Source organism: Diceros bicornis, chromosome 6, assembly GCF_020826845.1.
Source record: "Diceros bicornis minor isolate mBicDic1 chromosome 6, mDicBic1.mat.cur, whole genome shotgun sequence".
In the NCBI taxonomy this organism is placed as follows: Eukaryota; Metazoa; Chordata; class Mammalia; order Perissodactyla; family Rhinocerotidae; genus Diceros; species Diceros bicornis.
Window position 1 is genome coordinate 45,926,752 of NC_080745.1, and position 19,808 is coordinate 45,946,559.

Here is a 19,808-nt window from a genome sequence, read left to right on the forward strand (position 1 = left end):
CAATCCTCCTCTTTTTGCTGAGGAAGACTGGCCCTGGGCTAACATCCGTGCCCATCTTCCTCCACTTTATATGGGACACCGCCACAGCATGGCTTAATAAGCGGTGCATCGGTGCGCGCCCGGGATCCGAACCGCCAAATGCCTGGCCACCGCAGCAGAACATGCGCACATAACCGCTTGCGCCACTGGGCCGGCCCCTAAAAACCATTTTTTAACTATCTGGTTTGAGACTTTGGACATTTATGCATTATGCTTTCTCAAGGAGAAGTAAATGCATAGAATATAGCCAAAAATTAGCATTTTAACTATGTATACATTATTTTGTTTCTGTTCCGTGGAAAACTCCATCTTCTCTCAGTAAAATTCAATTGGGTTTTGTAACAAAAAGAGCCACGCAAAATTCTATCGTCTTTTAAAGGAAAATGTTAACATTAGTGAGATAAAGTAATAAGGTTCTGTAAGATTAGCACTTATGCTTGCTTTTTAACCAATTGCTTACATTTCTCAGTCAACTTCTTCACATTTCCTCAATCTCCCACCCACACACATTCTCTTTTCCTCCTGGACTCCAAACTCTGCCAAATTCTAGGAGGAAAAAGTTTCATTTTACATAACAACAGTCTGAAGATCTGATTTTCCCTGGGGTAAACTTGTTCCTTTGTACACAGATTAAAAGATATTTACCATCAACTGAGTTAGTCAACCTTGAGAAGCAACTGCAGAACATTCCATGGTAATGGATGTATAATTTTAAGATGATGACAAAAAAAAAAAAAAAAGTGGGAGGCCAATTCCAGTTGTTCCAAAAGAAATGCAACCAGTTAATTTCTTTTTAATGTGTAAGTAATAGACACAAGACAGATGGGGGCTGCATAGCCATCTCCTACCTGTGCATATGACATGTAATAAAAACATTATCTGATAAAATCAGAAAGATTTAACTATTTAAGTGCTCAAATATATACATGTGTTATTCAAGCATACAACATCAGGTCCAGGGTTCTATTTCAGAAGCTCTGAGCACTATGAAGAGAATGAACTACCCAGTTGAATGAACTGTAGGTACAAATCCCAGTTAGGACCCCTACAAGTTGTGTAACTATATGAAGTTCTCTGAGCCTCTGTTTCTGCATGAGATCCTCATCTCAAATAACTGCTATTTGTAAGAGTGAGATAAATTATAAAACACATATAACCCAATGCCTGACTCGGTAGGTGTTCAATAAATGATAGTAGTAGTTATTATTATTATTATTACTGAAACAGGTCAAAAGATTAAACCCATTATGGATAGTAATATAGTCTTACCTGGATGAAAATAGACATGTTTGTAATCTGATCTCATTTTTATTTTTAATTCTTCCCATTCAAGGTTGCAAAGACTTGATTTTAATGAAAAAGGAAGAGTTGGTCAAATTACTGAATTTTCAGTCTAATTAAAATTGTAAACACAAGGAACAGATTCTAATCCCTGTGGATGAGAGAAAGCAGTAGAAATTTTTTAAATAATTAAATTCTATAAGTAAAAACAGCACTAAGAATCTACATTAAAGTTGGTGTTGGCATCTCCCAATTATAAAGGGCATTTTTAATGCTCTGAGTATGCAACCATTCCCCACAAAGCTGTTAAGAAACATCAATCAAAACAATAAGGCAAGTCTTCAAGGACTTATTTCAGCTTGAAAATATTTTTTGTCACTAACTTTTCCCTAAAAACACATTTCGGGGAAACGAATAGCCTATAGGACGTCTCCTCAGATGGTGCCACATTTACAGTATTAAGACTAGTAACCCAGGCTGTCTCACAAGCATAAGGCAGCCAGGAAGGCACCCTGGATTAGACGGGGCTCCACAGGTCCACAATCTGAAAAGATTCAAGAATCATGTGGATTTGTGAAGGCAAAACAAACACACAAAAACACATGCTGTTTAATTCCAAAAGGAGCTATTTCTGCCTTCTGATACGATGTGTTCACACTAGTGGTGAAATACATTTCCACCTTGCTCCTCTCCCCTCTTAAAGGCTGGCAGGTGAGGGAGAAGATAACTTCACAAGCTAAGACCTAAAGTAGATGATACATACTTCGAAGAAGCCCAAATAAGGACAGAGTCAAGATAAAGGTAAAGAGATAATCTGATGTTTTAAAATCTTTGCTGAACTACATGTGGGAGAAGCCTGGAGTTGGGGGATCGCAGTGGGGTGGGGGCCGTCAGGAAGCAAAAAGACTCAGACGGAAAGACAGGCTAAGCGAAATCTCTTGCTGCCCCACACATTTAAGTCTGCACAAATGCACATGTCTCGTGTGGCTGTTTGCAAGACGAAACTCCAAAAGGAAAGGCTGTGTTCCTTACCATTAATGCATAATAACAGGCACAGGACAGGAAATTAAACCTTACTTTAAATAAGGTAGGAATGATTAGATGAAAGTCTCCCAAAACCTACCCCCACCAAATTGCTACAGAGGACTCCGGATTCTCACTGCAAATGGCGAGGGATTGGGGCAAATTGTATTTCAAAGGGAGGTAGCGTACTTCAGCTTACACCTGCATTGGACAGTATCTGAGTTCAGATGAGACTCAGGTAGTACAGGGAGAGAGAGAGACAGCTAGCACAGGCAACAAGATCCTCAGAGACTCCACCTGCCTTCATCTCTTGAACTTCCTTCTCAGTAAGGGAGGCCAGAACCCAGGAGGAACAGTGGAGGTACAAGAAGAATCAGAGACCTGAAGGTGCACTGTCTGCCTCATCAGGACAGAGGCAGCCATGGCTTTGGGCAGATGTGTTCTGGAGGCTGCCAGTCCATAAGACAAAGCCTACACATCCTGGAAGTCACCAACAGACCCTGCCTCTACAGCAACCAATTCAGGGCACGAGCATAAACGGCCACTCAAGCCAAGTCAAAGGCCAGGAATAGAAGGAATGGCTGGGAGGGCGGAGAACACTCCCCCTGTGACTCCAAGGACTCCTGTGCATAGCTCTGGACTGGTCACAGCTTTTGATGTTCTGAAAGTGAAAGGTCACCTACATGTTCACTGGGGTGGTATAGGGGGAGCAGGCAGTGAGATGGTTAGATCAATTCTAACTAGTACCTAAGTATTTGTGTATTTGCAAAGTTACACACACACACACGAACACACACACGCACGCACACATTCTTTATCCAATTATCCTATTGAATTTCTATTTCTCCTTGCAGGGAACCATGAGATTATATAATGACTTCAGATTATGTAACTAGGAAGTTATGAAGTTCCTAGATTATGTAACATCTAAGCACCATGGATGCATTTATTTTCTTTCGACCTATGATGTAATTCTCACTGGAAAACATGCATAAGTTATGAGGTGTTTGCACATGTAACATTTTAAAACTGGCTAGCAAAAGTACTGATCGGCTGTTACATAAGTAATTATCCATACATGAAAGTCAGTTACTAAAGGAATATTAGCTTGGCTACTCAGCTGTAAAATCATATAGAATTTAGTAAACTCGAGTCATATTGACACTGTTTCTATCTTACTTGGTTTTAACTCATTAACAAGTTTCTTTTTGCTTGTTTAAAGAATCCAATTTAATTTTGGTAAACAATCCTAAGGGTGCTGAGAATTACTAAATTGTGAAGCTAATTATATATTAGTAACCCACAAACCCAGCGGTAAATTGGACCTCATCACAATCCAGACCATTCCACTTTGAAGACTTCTAACTTGTCATCTCCTTCTGTGGCTATAACTCCTACCAATGCAACTCTTGAGTACCCTCAACCCTACAAGCTCTCTCTAGGTTATTAAGACTCCCAGTTCCCCACCTTCTCTCTAGCTTCCCCGTTGGCTTCAAGTTCCCTGTGCCATCACACCCCAGGGTTGACCATTTCACCCTCTCATCACACACTCTAGAATCGCCACTCCTCTGGCTTTCTGCCATACCCATCTCACCACTCTCCACCATAGGTCACCCCCTTTCTGTGTTCTCCACTTCCGAGTGACCAAAGAACTGGAAAAAGGCATACAACTGTTCTAAGAAATTTGACTACAAATTCATACTATGCAGCTGGACCCTAATTCAGTTTGGCAAGTGTTTTATTTATCTCTATGGAATTTTCCATAAACAGCTGTTATGAACCTTCCCCAGTTTCTTCAAGTCTCCAAATCATCCCTCTATACTCCCAGGAGGTGACTTCTCCAAATAGATTGAGAAAAGCAGAGGAAATTTACACTTGATTTTCTCACTTTTATCTTAAATCTATTAGAATCTTTACTCTTCTCTCCTTCTTCTCAGCAAACTTAGGAAAATATGTTCAAATCAATTTAATAAACATTTACTGAGGACATACTATAAGATAAGCATTCTACTGGGCATGGACCTGGCAGAATCCACGACCTCAGACATTAAATCTGCAACCGTGCCCAGCAGAGTCTAATGAGGACTATAAAAGCCAGAAATTAAAACAAGTTATTTCACTAAAATGAGCACAGTGTTAGTGGAAGGACTCACAGAGTGAGGTGAACAGCCCCAGCTAATTAACCCCAGCCCCAACAGCTGTTATCTTAAATCCAGCCCTGCAAGGGGTAGCTTCATCCTAAGTTTTGCTCTATTTTCTCCAGTGTCAATCTCTTCTCCACACTTTCTCAGCCTAGGAGTTCACTCAAGTGACTTTTATTCTTATAGGAAAAGAAAAAATGAAACAGTAAAATAAAAATAAACTCATTTCACCTCAACTCACTGACGTGTCAGGCAATCACTCCGTCTATTACTATTTTCCTTCACAGATAGGTACCCTTAAATATTAGCTGCTGCCTCTTCCCTTCCTGACTCATTGTATTCTAGATTTTGTGGCTCTCTCAAAGGTCACTAATGTGATCATTACTTAATTTTACTTTCCTGTATTTGTTGTTTTCTACAATGGAGATGCACATTTCTGATCTAAAAAAAAATACATGCGCCTAAAGAGAATTCAAGTTTTATTTTATTCCTTAATTCATATGATTGATGAGAACATTATAAAGTGATAATTCATATGAACTTTCCAAAATCTATTAAACGGTGAGCAAACAATACATGTTTTAAGCTCATTTCAATATAACTAAGAATCTCTAAAAGATTTTAGGAGGAAAAAACATCAATAAACACTATTCCTTCCCTTCTAGAATAAGGCCCAACATAGAACACAGGGCTAAGGAAAGCCAGAGCTTCATTCCCTAAGAGAATGTAATGGACAGGACCACCCCCGTGTGGGCATCTTTTCAGTCAAGCATCAGTTCCAAATCCTGAAGGTATGAATGTTCATGGAAACCGGATGGATTCATGGCTTCTTTAGTTATATGAAATTTTCTTGCCATTTGTCTATAAAACTCCATCAAGTGCTGACTTCTAAAATATTTGGATGCTAATGTGATCATGAGGAAAAATAGGAAAAGAATGAAATTCTAATGCTTATTACTGTCAAGCAAATATTTCTGAATCCCCACAGAGCACACTTAACAACTATATTGTTAGTAACGGAAATATTTTTCCTAACTTGGCTCAAGTCACTAACCATGACTTTCAGGAGAGTACAACAAGTAGACAGAAATAATCCTATGGCTGGGTCCCTTCCCCTGTGATCGATCATCCATGCTCCCTAACCTGGCAGGAATCATATCATAGCTGCCAATAGGCTGGGATTCCTACGCCACTGGGATGATACCCAGGTGAGGGAGCTGGGGCTCCTGCCCTGCTCACCCGCTGACATTCTGCTCCCTGACCTGCTAAAATCATGGGTTTCTAAACCCTTTCTCTCTTCTTGCTTCTCCCCATAGTGTATATTTTTCTTTTTGTTGACAATAATCTAATGTGCCTGGAAACTGCTTCAAGTGCCTATGTTCCACTTGGGATCATTTTAATACTTTTGCAGATGGTTTGGAGCATTTTTTTTTTTCTCAAAATGAGCTATGAACTCTAAATCATTTTGCCATATTTCTGCACTGATATATAAAATATACTTGAGATGACTGCAGTTTTTTTCACTAAACAACAGAGTCGTTAATTAATGATGAAAAGGATGCCAACTCCATTTTTCTATGGCATAATGATTATCCCAATCATCCAAGATACCCATGTCAGGTTGGGCTCCCCTTAAGACATTGAAACAAGGACTTGGCTTAGTGTGTTACTTGGGATAATTTATTTGGGAGGGGATCCCAGGGAGCATAAGTTAGGGAGTAAGGAAAATATGAGTGAGGAGAGAGGAAAACCAAGAAAGGGAGGAGTATAGAGCAGTCACTGCTGGTGCTCAACCCCCCGGGGGTATTCTGAGGAGACACGAATAATGTGCCGCAGAACTGTCCCACAGAGGGAAGGGACAACTGGACATTTGTTTTCTGACTCCAGTCCTTCGATGGTGAAGGTTGCCCCTGTGAGAGTTTACTCTCGGGCATCACCAACACTTGTAGGCTGCTCTGAACTAGAGGAGCAAGCTCCCACAGTGCTGGACAAATGCTCTGGTAAAGAAGCTCAGGCAGCCAGCACTTGAGGTGGGAAGCTGTCAGTGTGCATGGGAAATGCCCACTGCAGGTAAACTCAGAGGCAGGCCAAGAGCATATCAACAGCATCTGCTACAGCAGCCAACTACCCAATTCCTTGCTCTTATCAAGCCACCACGTTCTGGTGATTCCCCTTTCAAGCAGTCTCCTTGATCCCACTGCCATCAAATACGATCTACTGCACTCATCTTCTAGCCTCTAAGCCCTGCCTACAACAGCTATCAATTACCTCCTGTGACCACTCCTACCCAGGCTTTCCACTATCTACAGGATAGACAAGGTTCTCATGAGGTCACGGCCCTCACTGATCTGTCCTACCTGTCCAACCTTATTAGCCACCAACTCTTCCAACTCTCTCCCTTTCACCAAACAGTCTCCTCTCTTCCTCCAACACACAATGATCCTTCTTAGCTTTGAGCCTTTCCCACATAGAATGCCCCACCCCCACCCACCCTTTTGAGAGTCACACTAGGAACTACCAACTCTCAAGGAATATTTTTCTCAGCTGTGGCTTACACTCTTCTCCTCTGAACTATTCTAGCCCTAATAACAAACAATGACATTTAAAAAAAATTTGTTTAAAGTGAGTAGGGGGCCGGCCCCATGGCTTAGCAGTTAAGTGCATGCGCTCCGCTACTGGCGGCCCGAGTTCGGATCCTGGGCGCACAGCGACACACCGCTTCTCCAGCCATGCTGAGGCCGCGTCCCACATACAGCAACTAGAAGGATGTGCAACTATGACATACAACTAACTATCTACTGGGGCTGTGGGGGAAGAAAAAGGAGGAGGATTGGCAATACATGTTAGCTCAGAGCCAGTCTTCCTCAGCAAAAAGAGGAGGATTAGCACAGATGTTAGCTCAGGGCTGATCTTCCCTACAAAATAAATAAATAAATAAATAAAAATAAAGTGAGTAGGGCAGGAAACCCTGGGCAAACTCTAAGTATCCAAAGGGCAGAGACTGAAATCAATGCTTCTTTAAGTGCCTCCAACATTCACTATAGTGCCCACTAGCCAAAGACCCCCAGGAACACATCTGTAGTAGATAGAGTGAGCTTTCTTTAGCTTCCTACAGCAAGAGAGAGAGTACATCAAAGGAACTGGGGCATCCTAATAGGAAACTAAAGGAAGCTTATTATAGAATTTGGGTTTGTTCTAGAAGATTCCAAGGAGGATTTAGGAAGGCAGTGGCCAGATTTGGATTGGAAGCTGTCAGGAAGTGGGGGCAATTCACTGATTGAGTATCTTGGCAAATTTAATCTAGAAGGCAGAGGATTAACACTGAGTTGGAATCATCATTGGTAAAGCAGCGGCAATCACTCATGTCAGTCATGAAAGAGGGATGTTTAATTACTTTTGTGGTTGCAGAGTGTTACTGTTTCAGTCTTGCTTCAGACATACTCAAGGAGTAGCTTTGTCTGATTATTTATATTCTACGAGAGGTATTTATGTTCAATTGAGAACACTGCAGCCTAGCTGCCAGGGCCATTTTTCACTTTCTTAAATGTTACTCAAAAGATACCAAAATGACTTAAATCATTGTTGAATTAATTTCAAATTTATTCTAAACCTAAATGATAATGTAAACTTTAACTGATAGTTTATAACTTCACCTTCCCAGCAGGCACTGTGCACATGGAAGGGAATAAGACAGGGTACCCTTTGACACAAGTCAATGAGCTCACAGTCCAGAAGGAAAGGCAAATGTCTAGGCTGATACAATGCAAGCGTGAAGAGTGCCAAAATGTAAGTATGTATTAAGTACTGAATTAGTGCAGGGAACAGAGTATTAAACTCCATCTGGAGGGTGGGCGAAACTTTCCAGGAAGACATATCACCTGAGATGGATGGGGAAGAATAACTAGGAGTTGACTAGATGGAAAAAGAAGAGTGGAAGATGCCCTTCTGCAGCAGACACAACATAGGTAAAGGTGTGAAATGGCATAAAGCGTTGGAGAAGAGAACATAAGTCAATGTTGCTAAAACAAACTTTACTTGAAACTAACATATATTTTGCAATGAAATTTAATGAATCTTTCAAACCTAGACTATAGAGATATTAAACTTTGCAGGTGTGGAAAGAGAGAGTGTTACATAACTTGCCTATGATATAAAAATCTATTAGGCATTGACCTAAGGAGAAAACCCAAGAGGATTAGATTAGAATATACTCATTTGATGGTGAAAGCAAAGGAAATAGGGACACATTGTTTGATTTCAACTATGTACAGTCATGTGTTGCTTAACAACGAGGACACATTCTGGGAAATGTGTTAGGCAATTTCGTCATTATGCTAACATCATAGAGTGTGTCTACACAAACCTAGATGCTATAGCCTGCTACACACCTAGGCTATATGGTACTAATCTTACGGGACCACCTTCATCTGTGCGGTCCATAACTGAGTGAAACGTCGTTATGCAGTACACGACTGTTTATCTTTGGTGGCTGAAAGTCTTCTTTCCTTTCTTCTCCCTCACTTTCCCAAATTCACACATACCTCTGAGCTGCGTGAAATAAAGCAGGACTCCTTGGTACCGTGTCAGATTTGAGACAGCGCATGGACAACACACACAAAGAAAGCAAAGGACCCTTCTGAAACAGAGCAATGCAAAAGGTGAGTTTTGTTCTGTTATGTAAACTGAGTGTTGAAGAGGAAGTAAATTATTCCAAAAACTAAATACTCTTATTTATGGATCCCACTCTAGAAACGGACACAGTGTAGAAATAGAATTCAAGTCAATCTAAAATAACGTATATATAAGCAGGCTTCTCTTGAATATAAGGGATTGAAAAAAATTTCATAAACTTTTTCTACCAGGACACAAAACCAAAACCCAATACATGGAAATAGAGCCATACAATTTACTGGATCTTGTTTCTGTTACACCAAGAAAACTTAAAAATTCCATGACTCTTGTGTAATATTTTGAGTATTTCCCATGCATTGCCACACAAACCTACACACATACGTACATATACATCCATACACACGTGCGTATGTGTGTGCATATAAAATTTCCGTGCTATTAATATTGAAGATCTAATCTTTAAACAGTTTACTTTGAAAATTCAGTGCCCGAAAAGTTAATGCATAGTCTTCTACAGTCCTCCAAAAATTAATACATTATTACTATTTAAGGTTGATTCATTTCTTTCCAGTTTGAAATAGAAATGATCCATATATTACTTGTAAATAAATACTAATGGTGAGAAATGAGCCGTTTGAATACTACAGTGAGAGACAAGCACAAGTTATCTTAAACTTCTGAGTAGAAAAAACAATTTAAATGTCTTAATTTCATTAGAAAAAGGACGAACAACTCACCAGAATAGGGAATGGCTATCAATAAACCAACAAAAGGTAAGGACAAACAATTCATAGAGTAATACAAATAAGTGTTCCATAAGTAGATGAAAAACGCTTGATTTTTCTATTAATTAAGGAATTGCATGAGACAACATATTTTTCACTATTTAGACTGGCCAAAGATGGGAAAGCACAGTGTTGGTAAAGGTAGGAGAGAAGAGTCACTTCTCTTTCCAGAATTCAGTCCCTGCCTGGTAGGAGTTCAATAGTCACTTGAGAGGACACTGCGGCAATCCTGAAAAATATTAAAGTTGCTCATTACTTGTCACCTAAGATTTCTATTTGTGAGAATTTATGCAACAGAAAAGCTCATACAAGTAGAAAAATAAATTTGACATTCATTGCAGAAAAAAATAGAACAACCGACTGTCCATCAAATCGGATGTGTCAAAACATATTATAATATATGCATATCCCACATACATACAATGGCATTTCATACAGCTACAAAAATAGTTTTGTTTATGTGCTTTTATGAAAGACGTCGTCTCATTTTTTAAGAGAAAAAAATCCTATTGCAGAAATGTGTGCGTGTAGAATGGGCCTATTTTCATAAAGTAAGAACACATAACTATTTGCATAGACCAAACAGCCAAAAACATACATATGCTGTTTTCATTTTATTTCAGGCAGGACTTATTTTGCTTTAAGAGTAATTTCTGGCAGCAAGATGTAAAGAGAATGTAACTCCTCATTCCTGAAATCTAACATCTCTCGATAAAAATGTCTGTTAGTATCAAGGTTTGTATAAAAATGTTATAATCAGCCACAAACCACCTTTAACGGCACAAAAACAACATATGAAGAAACGAGGATGCCATTCTGATTTAAGTTCTTTTCCTTAGCTAATGAGAAATGCCACATGGTAGCTCAGTTAGGTTTGCAACTGCAAAAAGGCTTCATGAAAATAATTTAATTGCTACTGACAGGCCTGACAGATGTCACCGAGTCCTGTCCAGCAATGCCGTGACTGACGGAGCAGAGCAAAACCAGGGAAAGGCCACACAGAGTTTTGGAAACCATCAAAGTTTGGTGCTCATCTCCAGGCCAAAACAGGAGCGGACAGCACCATTGTGGTGTTCAAATATGGTCATAAACCTTAGAGACTGTCACGGTTACCACAACTACACATTCCAGAAAAGAGGAATGGAAGATACAGGCAGCAGGAACCGGGAGGGCAGCCGGGCCATCCCCCAGCACTGAAGCCACAGGCACAACTCAAGACACCGGTGAAACACTCATGGAGAATAAACAAGCAGCTGAAGTTGCACAAACTACATAATTCAAAATTGATCGCAAACTGGCTTTTAAAATGTGTAGATCTGCCATCTACCGTGTTTTCTCTCTTTTACTGAAATTCTGTCAGTTCACCTATGTTGTTACACGTGTACAGTCCTCCTTCAGGAGTCACTAATATAAACTATCCTGTTTCTAATGCTGCGAAAGGAAGCCAGTTACACAATGCACCAGGCTTCATAAAATGTTCCAGCAAGAATCAGTGCTATGTGGACAGCAGTCTCCTGATACCACGTTCACTCCCCTAAGCTCAGCATTTTTCAACCTCGCACCATTGATACTTTGTGCTCGATAATTCTTGTTGTGGGGGCTGTCCTGTGCATTGTAGGATGTTTAGCATCATCCCCGGCCTCTACCCACTAGATGCCAGTAACATCACCTCCCACTTGTGACAACCAAAAATATCTCCAGACATTGTCAAATGTTCCCTGGAGGATAAAACCATCCCAGGTTGAGAAACACTATTCCAGATAAAAGTATATAAATCCCAGTAAAACCATTAATGGGTTTCAAAAGAGGAGAAAAGGAAAGAAAGATACAGCAAAAAGTACAAAGAATAATAAAAATAAATCTAGGTTGAAAAATTTTACAAGATAGACATCCAGCAAACTTCTAAAATGTGGGTAAGGAGTTAGGATTGCCTTTCTTCTTGGAGAAGACAGTTAAGAAACATATTCTAAGCCTGGGTTTTCTTAAATGAATGTGCTGGGGAATCTTCATTCCTTTTGTGACCACACACTCATCATTAGCACCTATGTGCATGCTTCTGGAGTTGAGGGAAATACCCTGAACTTTGAAATCAAAGATTATATCCTAACTCTATCACTTCAAACTCTACGTATGACAGCAAACAAGTTATATCATCTCTCCGCATCAGTTATTAATGTGTATAATGGAGACAATAATGGTCATTCTAATGGGTTATTGTTGAGGATTAAAGAGATAACACAGGTAACATCTAGCACAATGCCTATTACCAGGTAAGCAAATAAGAAATATTTTTGCCCTTCCTCCTCATAGGGTTTGACAGGGAAGAAGAACTGCAGATGGAAGGGATGTTGGGTTGGTACTTTCTTCTCTAAAGGCAAGAGACTTAAAACATCTGTTCAGGAAACAAGATGGCTGAGGGAGAAGGAGCTCTCCCAAGAAGGGAGACAGCGGGCACAGAGGCAGGTGAGCTCAGATCAATCATGACTTGGCTCCAGCCACTTTCTGAGGAATAAAAAGGTGTGATTTACTATTTAACCATCCTTCTCACTTTCTATTTTTTTTTATTTTATTTTATAAAACTTTTCATTGGTTCTGGATCAGCCTGGTGGCATAGCGGTTAAGTTCACATGCTCCGCTTCAGTGGCCTGGGGTTTGCAGGTTCAGATCCCAGGCACGGACCGACGCACCGCTTGTCAAGCCATGCTTTGGCGGTGTCCCATTTAAAGCAGAGGAAGATGGGCACTGATGTTAGCCCAGGGCCAGTCTTCCTCAGCAAAAAGAGGAGGATTGGCAACGGATGTTAGCTCAGGGCTAATCTTCCTCACCAAAAAAGAAAAAACAAAAAACTTTTCATTGGTTCTTAAGAGATTTCATGGTGCTTTTAAACTTACACATTAAGAAGTTATTTTTGATCATATAACATTATCTTTGCATATAATACACTTTAAAATGCTGATTAAAGTATTGTACCCAATATCTATGACTATTTTTTTTTTAATATAGACTATGTTTTAGAGCAGTTTCAGGTTTAGAGAAAAATTTAGTGGGAAGTACAGAGAGTTCCCATATGCCCCTCCACACACACAGGCACTGCTTCCCACACCATCAACATCACAACCCAGTCTATGGGTTTTGACAAATATATAATGACACATATCTACTATTTTAGATCATACAGAATAGTTTCACTGCCCTAAAAATCCTCTGTGCTCTGTCTATTCATCTTTCCTTTCCCCCAAACCTTTAGAAACCACTAACCACTAATCTTTTTACTGTCTCCATAGTTTTATCTTTCCCACAATGTCATATAGATGGAATCATACAGTATGTTTGGCTTATTTCATTTAGTAATATGCATTTAATGCTCCTTCATGTCTTTTTGTGGCTTGATAACTCATTTCTTTTTAGCACTGAATAATATTCCACTGTCTGGATGTACCACAGCTTGTTATCCATCCACCTACTGAAGGAGATCTTGGTTGCTTCCAAGATTTGGTGATTACGAAGAAAGCTGCTATACACATTCATGTGTAGGTTTTCCTAAGGATATAAGTTTTCAACTCCTTTAGGAAAACATCAAGGAATGCAACTGCTGATAAGAGTATGTTTGGTTTTGTCAGAAACTGCCTGTCTTCCAAAGTGGCTGTACCATTTTGCATTCCCACCAGCAACGAATGAGAGTTCCTGTTGCTCCACATCCTTGTCAGCAATTAGTGTTGTCCCTGTTTTGGATTTCAGCCATTCTAATAGGTGTGTAATAGCATCTCATTGTTTTAATTTGCAATTACCTAACGACATATGACGTTGAGCATCTTTTCATATACTTATTTGCCATCTGCATATCTTCTTTGGTGAGCTGTTTGTTCAGATCTTTTGCCCATGTTTTAATTGAGTTGTTCATTTCCTTATTATTGAGTTTTAGAAGATCTTTGTATTTTTGGGTAACAGTCCTTGATCAGATATGTCTTATGCAAATATTTTCTCCCAGTCTCTGGCTTGTCTTCTCATTCTCTTGATGCTTTCACTTTTTCCATTTACTTTCTTACCTCTCCATTCCACTCCCAATTTTTTTTCCATTCCACTCAAAATCTGTTTCCTTAATAAGTTAATGGAAAATATCTTTTTTAAAAACACACCCGATACATTTCTTATTTCAGGTTTGAGGGGACAATTGAAAAGCTAAGTCCATCTTCTTCTTTGGCCTTGGTACAGGAGAGAGAAGACTGCAAAGAGGAGCTAGCTTGTGGCAGCTGCAAGATGAGCAAGTAAGCCAATCCTCGGGGCCTTCAGAAAGCAAGAAAGGGGAACCAGTGGGAGATCAAGAAATGAACCAAGCTCAGGTCCTTAGTCTTGATAACGTAGCACTGAGAGCATGAATCATTTCACTGGTAAAATGGTGTGTGTGTGAGAGCACGTATTCAGAAAGAATCTCAAATTTGCACATTTGGCACTATGTACAAATGAGGTTATTCATGTAGAAAGAGATATACTGACAAATTGTATATTTAAAACATACATTAATTTTTATAAGCCTTTTATTGTTTAAGTATACTGGGAGCTCCAAGAACTAAAAATACCCCAGGTCCCCATCCTCCTCTGAGAGGTCCTAGTTAGACCATGCTCTCTCTAACCAGAGTGACTATTAGTACACTGCATACAACTTATACAGCTCTTTGGCTGAATTCCTACTCTTGGCCCCTAATTAGCATTCATCAATTGATGATCAGTCACATTAATATACAAAAACGTTAAGGACAAAATCTTTCGACCCAGCAGAAATACAATGGTCCCTGGCAGGTCATGGAAACTACTTTTAAAGATTGAAAACAAAAAGGCAAGTAAAAACCCTCCAAGCAATTTATAACATATTCTGAGCTTATTTTCCTTTCAAATCTGTCTTAGAAGTTGTTTAGCTTAATGACAAACCAAAAAGTCTCTTCCTAAGGAAATAGCACATGACAACATGAAATATCAAGTTAAAATTCAGAAGCAGGCTTTTTAAAAAACTTACACAGCTATGAGTGGTTTCATGTTTTTTTAACCATTAAATCTAACTCCCCCTGAAAAAGGAGGCGTTATCTGTAAGAGTAAGGGCATGCTAATCTCAGCCTACCATGAATAAGTATCTGTAATTCCCAAGGACTAAGGCATTATGAAACTGATTATTATTATTACTGATTATAATCAGCACGCCTGGCAATGGTCGCTGAAGGGATACTTCATCAGAGAACACCGTGGAATGAGGAAAGGCATCAAGAAAGGTGTCATCTCACCCAGGTGCGGTTTGAGAAAAGGCATTAGAGTACAGGATTTGGGGCTCTGAAAACAGACCTGAGTTCAAGTTTGGGGTCTGCTACTTACTAAAGGTAAAACTCTCTGCAAGGTATTCTACTTCATGTGCCTTAGTCTATTCACCTGTAAAATGAAAATATTACTACCTAACTCATATGGTTGCTCTGATCATTAAATAAGATTATATATGCAAACTATTTAGCAGTGCTTGGCCCCAGTAGGTCTGAACAAATGGTAGTACCCAATATTACTCTTATGTAACCAAATACTAATTAAAATAGCCACAAGAAAAACAACTCTGGTCTGGAAGACAACCAGGAGGCTGCGTCTTGTTAAGTCTCAATTACATGCCTACTAAGAATGGCACCAGAGCTTCACTCATTTAGATATCCCATGAACGACAACCATCAGGTCATTTTCCTTAAGTTTCCTTCCATTTCCCCTGCTAGGACTACTCAGAATCACTAAAAGGAGCTTTAGTCACATCAGCCGCAAATGGTGTCCCACATTCGTTCACTTAATTGGCCTACGGGAAAGACATCATTAGTGGCTATTTTTCATAACAGTGAATGCCACTCCTGTGTGAAGGCCATGATTCTAAATCATTTTCCTACACAATACACCTTAGTGATATGCATTCCCATCTGTATTAGTGGTTCCACTATAACCATCATTGAGTTATCAGGCAATCTGCAAATATTTACTGAGTGCCAACTATGTACTGATTACAGTGCTAGGGATACAGTGATGAACAAAATGCATGTGCTCTTTACCCTTTTGGGGACTGATCTCACAGAACAGTGTTCTCTGACCATTCTTTGTCAGCATTTTACACCATAACCTAGTAATATATATACGTGTATGCATGTTTGTATACATACATGTAAACAGTGACATGTATGACTGAAAAATTTCATGGAACAATATTCTTACACTCTGATTTTTTTTCTAGTCTAGTTGTATTTTTTTACATGCTGGTTGTGATCACTAAAATAATTTTTGAGACACTAACAGGTAACAACCCACCATTGGAAACACTGTGGTCCAGCATACCATGCCATGCCTCTTCTCTGCCCTCTGCCCTTTGAGTAATACTATGTCAAAGGCCTCAGTCCAAAGTGAACACTCAACAAAACATTTTCCCCCGGAAAAAATAAAGTTAATGGTCTACAATTTTTCTCATGCTAAGATATTCTATTAGATATCACTTCTTCTGATGGAATGCAACCAAAAATAATAAAAACTCATGGAATGTTTATGACTCTCTTGTTTATTCTAGGAGGAAGAGAATGGCCAAACTTGGTGCCAAATCACCTCCAAACCAGGATACATCAAGCAATCCAGTCAACACCTTTCATTCCTGCTAGTCCTGGGGCATCATAAATGGTCATAAGAGAAACACTGGCAGAGAACAGTTTCTATCATTTAGTTAAACTCTGCAGGACAACTCCTTCCCAGAACAAAAGACAACAAAGCTTCATTAATGCTGACTTCATTTATTTGGAATTTGGCAAAGAAACTTTAAACAATTTTTGCCCGCATTTAACTTTGCCAGTCTAAGAAGAGATTGATGAGCAAATTAAGAGCAAAAAGAAGACTTCAAGAAAAATGTTTACCTTATTTAAGAGAACAAACTCATCTTGCATGGTGAAGCATGCAGCACAATCATACCAGTGTGATAAATTCTCATTACAAATCACTTTTATCTATTGGTTAAGGCAGGTCTGGCAGGACTTCCATTTGGCAAAACAGTCAAACATTGTTCAAAATGCTATTTGTACTTTAACGAAGCTACATTTATTTTAAAGTAGGCTATGATTTGGAAGAGCATATTCAAAATTTTAATCACTGCCTAAAGTTATTCTAAGTTAGTAAGGTTTTACACTATTAAACACCTTAATTCTTAAATACTGGTCTCACAGGCACAAACCTTCAGATTTTTCTATGTAAAGTAGAATGTTCTAGTAGTCTGACTCCAAGAGCTGGAAAGAGTTTTTCTACCACTCAAAATAAATTTGTGTTATACAAAAGAAATATTAAGTATTGTTTTATTTTTCTTAATCATGACCCCCATTAAGACAATCTTAGAGCTGCCTATTTAAATGTCCATTATACTGAATCTTCAATTCTTTGTTCTTTCTGGCTCTAACGAGGATTCAACCTCCCAATAATTTCAAATACTCAGGAATTTTTTTTTTAATTCTATAGTCCATGAGTTTGTATCACAAAACATGCACTTCCCCAAAATGCTCTGCTTACTGAATGAAAATGTTTCTATTACTTTTTTTTCACTACATTATATAGAGTTAAAGGGGAATGGAAGAGGAGTGAAAGGGAAGGAGAGAGGGAAGAAAGAAGGGTGGGCAGGGTGACAAAGGAGGAAGAGTGGCAGAGAGAGGGGACAAACACCAGATGGTCTTGTACCTAAAATCATATCTCACACAGGCACAGAACAATGGTTAGCATCACTCTAAATTTATCCACGTTAACTGACTACAAACATGACAGAAACGTAAAATTAATAAATCCATAAAAGTGCAGTTCTTTAGAAACCAAGATGGACATCCTCCAGGAGAAGGGACTGTTGAGGGACTTTGCCTGTATTTCAGTAGTCATCATCCATCGCCTTTTGAACACATGGTCTCCTTAGTGACTAAATCATGATATTCCCATGTCAGATGGTGAGATTTTTGTTTCCCAAACTAAGCTTAACCATAAGAACTACCAGGGGACCTTGTTAAATACTTGTTCCAGTCCCACCCCAGACCTACTGAACCAGAATCTTGAGAGAAGAATCTAAATCTTCTAACTGATGGCAAATTCAAGTTGTTGCCTTTTGCCTTTCTGCCAGCATCCTACCAGCACCTCACCCAAAGAAGCCATACAGCTGCTCTGATAAAGAACTGATGGTTTAACAAATAAAGTTTGGACACCACTACTGGAAGTTCACTAGAAAAACAAAGGACTAAATTCCAATAAGGTAAAGAAGGGGGCAGACTGTGGTAACAGTAGCCATGAAAAATGTTTGCCTAGGCTCAAGTATTCAACCAATAAGCATCATAAATCTATAAAGTGAAATACAATGCAAACCCATGGCTGTACTGTCTCTCTACCATAGTGTGGGGATTATCTTTATATTCCCAATCTTCACATCACCATGGGATTTAGAATTTAATAATCATCCAAAACATGGCACAAGTCCCTAGGTACATTTATATTCTTTGGTCTCTTGAATAATAATAGTTTGGGATGAAGAAGCCTTAAAATAAAGACCAATAACTCTTTCCTCTACAACATTCAGAGGTGAATAACCACATCAGATGAAAGAGCAAATATTTACCTTCTAAAGTTCCTCCTGCCATTTTCATTTTACTTCTACTAAATACAAATTACAGTCAAACAAACTTCATCCCTGAATTAAACCATTTTTAAAACAATATGGGAATATACATATCAGGGATGTTAGCCAAGAACTGATTCAGCAGCTGTATGTTTAAGTAATAAGAGAGACTCAAGTAAACTCCGAATAGAAAATTCCTTTGAGAAAAACTCTTGATTTTTTCTCTCTTCCTTTAGCTCAATCTCTCTCTTCTGGCACATTTTGCTCATCATACAGTACTGTGTGCATTCATAGCACTTCATAAATAATAAAAAATAAAATGATGTCTGAGGACCTAGGCCTAGAGGGATCAATTCTTAGGCATAATTCCAAAAGCTAACTTTAACCATGTGGAAATTATGCTAAATGCCCTCAAATGTACTGCTGAAATATTCTTATTTTCAAAGCAAAATCTATAATCAAAATGTGGTATATAGATGGCCATTCTGAATGGGTTAAGTGTGTCAATGACTGGAAACCAATCTAAAACATGAACCTAATTTATTCATCTCCATATTATCTAAAATCTCTAAAGTTGTAACATGTTTTGAATAAAAATTAATCAATTCTCAGTTTCTCATGATAGTGGGGGAAAAAACTGTAGCATGGGTAACGCAAGAGACTAAGGCATGCAAATTTATCTGGAATTGTTTTAATATTCATGTTTCCTTGAAGGTTTTCTTTGGGGACGGATCAAATTACATTTTTTATTAGGATAGTAATGAAGCTCATTTCATTCTTTAAGTAAAAAATACCTGACAATAGGGAAAGAGGATACAGTCTATGTTCAAGTTCCAATTTACTCAAGAGGTAGGCCAGGGATTTTTCAACAGCCACCAACAACCAAATAGGTAGATAACCCACTAACGGCAGTTTCTTCTTCTGCATAAGGAATACAAAACATCTCAACATACTGAAGATTAATTGAGAATATGTCCTATAGCACTTGGCAAATGCAAAGTTTATACAAAGTGATGAAATTACACTTGGAAATTCACCATGTCTCCTCCTGACTGTTTAGCACACAGGCTTCCCATTTCTTGCAAACATGATCACAAATAAGAAAGTAACTATCAGAGATTCTGTAGGAATTCTAGTCCATTGAAGTCCAGCTAACCACACTCACAACAATAACTTTTAAATAATTTACATTCCATGCGATGAGTAACACTAATAAAATAAGATTAAAAGAAGGAAATCTGGACTAAAATAACAAAGGAAATTGAGAAATCTTGC

At 38.8% G+C, this 19,808-nt stretch overlaps 1 protein-coding gene across 5 annotated transcripts in view; it reads right to left on the reverse strand.

Annotated features, from left to right (window-relative positions):
• The window catches only part of BICC1 (BicC family RNA binding protein 1), a 284,594-nt gene that overhangs the window by 85,047 nt on the left and 179,739 nt on the right, over positions 1 to 19,808 (reverse strand). The gene's annotated exons all lie outside the window — the stretch shown is intronic.